This window comes from Osmerus eperlanus, chromosome 2, assembly GCF_963692335.1.
Source record: "Osmerus eperlanus chromosome 2, fOsmEpe2.1, whole genome shotgun sequence".
Taxonomy (NCBI): Eukaryota; Metazoa; Chordata; class Actinopteri; order Osmeriformes; family Osmeridae; genus Osmerus; species Osmerus eperlanus.
This window is the reverse complement of record NC_085019.1, coordinates 10,667,094-10,673,052: the sequence shown is the minus strand read 5'-3', so window position 1 is coordinate 10,673,052 and position 5,959 is coordinate 10,667,094. Positions and strand designations below refer to the sequence as shown.

Here is a 5,959-nt window from a genome sequence, read left to right as displayed (position 1 = left end):
TGTTTAAAGTTGTTTTCAACATCGGCCGTAACTGCTGTCTGTCCCAGAATAACTGCTGTCACCCAGCATGAAACAACTAACAGTATTTAAAATGGAAAATGTTTTGGAAAATACTTTTTGTGGCCAAAATGGACATTTACAGTCTTGATTCCTTGTGGGAACCAATTGTGCTGCACCTGAATACAATATGTATCAGCTCTGCTCTTAAAGTATACGGTTGTGATTATAATTGGAAAATGTGTCCTTTCTTTGCTCTATAGGTAAGAGAAGAGGTCAAAGTGCAGTGAAAATCATGGTCAATTTGGTAAAAGACTGTACTCTATCTTTTGGCTATATCTCAAGTCCCTCCCTCCATCTGAAATGTAGCCAACAGCATTTTTCATCACAAGCAACTTGTGAAAAGCCTATAGTTCCTGTTGTTACAGTTTTTCACAATTGCTAAAACACATTCTTGAAACAGTCACCCATTTTCTCAAAACTGTAAACACAAAACCTCATCTTCAAGCACTATTTACAAAACCTCTGAATCCTCTTGCAAAATGAAACTTTCGCCTCAAAACAGTTTTACCTGTACTCAAAATCAAGCTTTCGCCTCAAAACAGATTTACCTGTGCTCAAAATCAAACACTGCTCTCAAATCATAAACAAAGTGATCAAAATGATATACACTATCAAGCAGTCAGTAAACAATACAAAAAAAAATTGAAAACACATTGTTCAAAAGATATAGTTCTCAAGGAGAAGTACATTTTTACGTAACCTCAAAACAAATTTCATATTTATCCGTCATTGTCTTTTGATGAACGACAACATGTTCTATCATAGTAGCTCAAAATGTATCAGAAATTACTACTCTGCTTTGCTCTTTGCAATTTGTTTTGTTCTTTCTCCTCCTTGTACCCCTATACAGTACTGTACCCTGCATCTCACTACTCACAACTCACTCTTGTTCTTTGTTGATATGAACCTGCAACCAGTCAAAATCTATTGAGCAGTCAGTACTGTTACTGTAACAAATGGAAAGCACAATGTTCAGGGCCATACAATTTGTTCATTGTACAGTATACAGCCTACAATGCACTGTACTACAGTATACAATACTACAGTAAAAGGGACAAAAATCTAAGGAGTAAACATGTGATCAATGTGCTTCTTCTTGTCTTTGGGCTGGGTCAGGCCAGAGCAATTCGTCGACATCACAAGCAATATTTTCCCATCTTCAACAACCTGTTTGCTCTCTGAACTGGCTTATATTGGTTGTGTCACATCATTTGAAACAAGTTAAATCAATTTTGAGTGGTTGTGCTTTGTCAATGACATGTTTTCTCTATTTGTATTTGATTGTTGCCATTTGTGTTTACCAGTATGGATGACATGTGCATTAGAGTGCAGAATGTGTTTTGAGAATGAGAATGTGTTTAGAGTTTTGCTGAAAAGTCTATGTGAGATCTGCAAATTGTGTTTTACCATGTGAAATGGTTTAAGGTATTGACAACAGACTGCACAATTAGCTACATGAGTTCAGGCAACTGAGAACTTTGTTCAGCCAATGGGTTTTAGTGTTTTTGCAATTCAGAAAAACTGTAAACGTTGAACATCTATCATTAAACATACACTGCCTCTGTGGAGAAACTATTCCGAACTTTAATCAAGAGAGATTAACTTTTACTCTACTAAAGAACTGCAGTATCCAATAATGATTCATTATTCTTTCTGTTAATTATAGTCCTGTAACGGCCACAGAGACCAGATTCATATTACTGTTCAAGCATTTGATTTGATTACTATTATGATTTGAATTTTATTTAAGCCAATATGACAAAATGTGCTTCTCCAAACCTTTACCTATACTAGTGTTAAAGGTCCCATGGCATGAAAATGTCACTTTATTAGGTTTTTAACATTAATATGAGTTCCCCTATCCTGCCTATGGTCCCCCAGTGCCTAGAAATTGCGATAGGTGTAAACCAAGCCCTGGATATCCTGCTCCGCCTTTGAGAAAATGAAAGCTTGGATGGGCCGATCTGGAATTTTCCCCTTATGTCGTCATAAGGGGAAAGGTTACCTCCCCTTTCTCTGCTTTGCCCGCCCAGAGAATTTGAATGAGAAAATGAGCTACGACCGTGCGAGCGCAATATTGTTTTTTCCTCGAGAGACATCATGGCTTGCAAACGACCGAAGCATGGCAGTTAGCCCCGCCTCTCTCCTCATAGCATTTAAAGCTACAGACACAGAAAGGGCATGTCCTAAGGAAAGCTCATTGTGGGACTGCTCGTAGTGGCTGTAATTCTGCACCCAGGCTGAATTTCGGGAAAGAGACTGCAGATACAGTATTAAGGGACCACTAAGGCCTATATAAAAGCATCCAAAAACAGCATGCCATGGGACCTTTAACTTTAGTCACATAATCTCATGGTGAAATTGTAAAACAAGATAACATTAATAACTGTATTTCACTAACTTTTGATGAAGTAACAACTATGTTATCAAAATTGTACTTACTTAATATGTGTAATTCTTTTTACAGTGTAAAAGAATGGGAGGATACCTGGAAGCCTGCTGTAAATGTCTGTGCCTAGCTGCCTGGTTATTGTTTTAAGATTTCCCAATTCTGTATTTGTTATTGATATACACTGTAACATTTGATGAGCTTGTTGTGATACTGTTACGGCCACTGTCTTTGTCTCTGTTCATGTTTAGTTTGTTATCGACTTCCTGGATTCTGGGCATCGATTGTGGTTCAAGTTGGCTGCCTCCAGAGCATGGTTTCGTTTTTATTTTCACAAACTAAGTCTTGTTTTATTGTCCAATAAACTTTTGTATAATTTTTATAAACATTGACTTGCATGGTTGGACTCACTTATGTAAGCCTAGAAGCAACCGTCTGATCCTTTGCTTGGTGGACGTAAGAGTAGACTACCTATGAAGAGAAGACTTAGATTAAAAGTTAGGCCATGACAAGCGGATGTAAATTCCTATATCCTATTAACACCACATTGCATACACTGTTAAATGATGGATTCCTTGTTGCTGAATATGAATAATCTGTACTGGGAGTGTGGCGCGATGACGTTGCATTTAGAATAATCCATGCCTTTATAAAAGGTGGTAGGTTATATGAATTATAAATTATATAGTCTCATTTTTAGGGTGTTGAACACGTGATAAGATTTATACACGTTTTTAAAGTAATTGAATAGGGCTTTATATAATGTGCGCTACACTTAACTAAAATGATAACCATAGGGAACTTACATGGACTACAAATATGGCGCATATTAGCGTTAAAACATATTCGCTATTTTTTCTTTCTATTTAAAAACTCTTCTCAAAAAAAGGTTAGGGTTTTTTTTTTTGAGAATATCTTTGTCCTCAGTTACATTTAAATCACTTAATATGACAAATATACATTCATTGGTCTTTTATGAAAGACAAAATGTATCAGTACTCGAAAAGTCAACATTTAAATGTCTTTATATGTAACCTTTACTTAACATTATTTTACATCATAACCTTCGAACATGGTTCCAGTATGATGTGAAGAGGGTCAATATTGGTCTAAATACAAAATCCCAGGCTGATCCTAGGCTCAGATGAAAAAACGAATTGAATTGAATTTTAGGAAATTACCTTTTCTAGGTGTCGCTGTTGATCACCTGTAGGGGATAGGGTTATGAAATTGAAAGACACAGTTTATCTAACCCCAGTTATTCACTGTACCAAGTGAGGACTATGCGCCATGAAAGGAACCCTAACCCTAATTACCCTAATTAGGGTTACTAAATATATGGCTTTAAAGGTGACCCTGGCAAGGGTTCAAAGGTCAATATATCAGATAAGCGTTGACAGAAATGTGTCAAACTTACATAAATATACCTACAAGCTAAGGCCTTTCCAAAATTGGGTTTGATTTTGTTTTACGACAAAGTCTTTTTAAATCCAAACCTGCCATTGCAGTGAGGTTTCTTTCCAAGTACAGATTCCAAGACCATTCATAATCTATATAGACTACATCAGTGTTTAAAGTCAAATTATGTTTTGATGGCACATAGTCCTGGCTAAACAATATTAGGGTACAACACCCACTTGTGCATTTGGTTATCCCCAAACTTAAAAGATGATGATTTGCTCTGCATAAAACATGGTCTAAACAGACCACGCTATCAAATTAGGGTTAGGGCGTTTGTTGTCCTTGGTGGTATATGTTCGTGGCTTGCCCTGTCAAATATTTTGGATGAGTAAATACTTTTTTTCATATGGCCTTACCTCTAAGCCAGATAGAGGCTCAACAGCGCCACCTTGAAGTGTTAATTTTCCAAATAAAAAATGTGTCTTGTACTCCAATGTATGCTGCTACCCAGCTAACACAGTTACGTTGCCGCAACGTCACTCGATGACCAAACATACGTGGGACCGTGCATCTGTGGGACGCCAGAAGGTAACCGCAACGTAATCTTGTGACGTTGCCAGTCCGTAACCGCGACGTCGTGGCAACGTTATTTTCCGACGTTGCCAGTCTGTAACCGCGACCTCCTAGCAATGTTGTTTTGTGACGTTGCCAGTCCGTAACCGCGACCTCCTAGCAACGTAATTTTGTGACGTTGTCAGTCCGTAACTGCAACGTTAATTAAGTAACCTATATTTCTCAATTCTATTGCTTATATGGGGGCGGTTCTTATGCAGACCTCATTTGCCCAAAATGCTACTTGTTCTTGTATAATAGGCTACATGGTAGCCAACTTTAGGAGGACTATGTTTGTGTGATGTGTAGCCTAACTCAAGCTAATCATAAACAAGGCAGCATTTCCATGTAACATTGTCATTTTATTTCAAACAAAGTGCCAAACAGTAAATTAAAATCTTCTGCCAGTCCCCGCTACAGGTCCTGTCTGTTGGCCCTGACAATGAAGCACAAAATAAGTTAGTGTTCTATCAACATAATTGCACGTGTAAAAAGGGGCTATACAAGTCATTAAAAAAATCACATCTAAAATAATATACATCATCAAAAAAATATTATGTGATTCTAGATTTTTGTCACATATCCATGTGAAAGGTTGGATATGGAAGCTGCAATCATGATTCATTCACCTGGCTTGTTTTGAATGGGCTGCCGGGGTGTGTTTGAGTGTCTCCTCTATGAGGAGCTCCACAGCTTTCTCTCCCAGTCCCGTCTTCCACTGCATCACAGCGTCTGGAATTAGAAGTCATGAAATTATTGTCAGCACCAATGTGAACGTTGAACGCTGCGTGTAAGCCATAGTTCATGGCATCTCCAAACACTTACCACTCTCTTTCGCAACTCCAGCACCTTAAGGCGCTCCTCAAGGTCTTGGAGTTCAGCCTGTGTTTGGGCCACCTGTAGGTCCATCACTGGCACCTCTTCAGTGTGTCTGCCCTGTAGTCGCCTGAATAGGAGAGCCTCTCGCTGGTTCTCCTCCAATGTCTCCATCTTCCGGAGCATAACCTGTAATGTGTCTGTCATTAAAGACAAGTAAAACAAGTTTACAAGAGTTAGCATGATTGGCATACACTGTGGTTCTTCTAGATTAGCTGTAACATTGATGTAAATAACAAATGTTACCTTGAATGGTTGTATACAAAGCATTAGTATGACAACATTTGTTGTTTTGACAAATATGTTTCCCCCCACGATCAAAACAAATTAGGTATGCCTTACAATGAGTTGGCAATGGTTTGAGTATTTTTTTGAGTGTCTTATATTTGCACTTGCCTGGCTGCCAGCTGTTTTCCTGGGCCCCCTATGGGTTCTCCTCCACCAGACCACAGTTGACACCTAGGGGTATGGCATCTGGTGATGCAAAAGTTTTAAGTCATGCTTTAGCTTCAAAACATAGCCTTTAGGGTTGCCATGGCTCATACAATTATTGTCACTGTTATAAACGGTCATTCATTACTTTACCATAATTTCCAAGGGACACAGTGCTAGTGATGGTGG

The 5,959-nt window shown here is 38.4% G+C and overlaps 1 long non-coding RNA gene across 1 annotated transcript; it reads right to left on the bottom strand.

Moving 5' to 3' along the window:
* Positions 1 to 4,688: 4,688 nt before the first annotated feature.
* Positions 4,689 to 5,629, bottom strand: LOC134037831 (uncharacterized). Its single transcript, XR_009932588.1, has 3 exons — positions 5,288 to 5,629; positions 5,092 to 5,194; positions 4,689 to 4,898 (listed from the first exon to the last, which is right to left on the bottom strand). It is a non-coding gene; the product is annotated as an uncharacterized LOC134037831 (long non-coding RNA).
* Between the last annotated feature and the right edge of the window lie 330 nt (positions 5,630 to 5,959).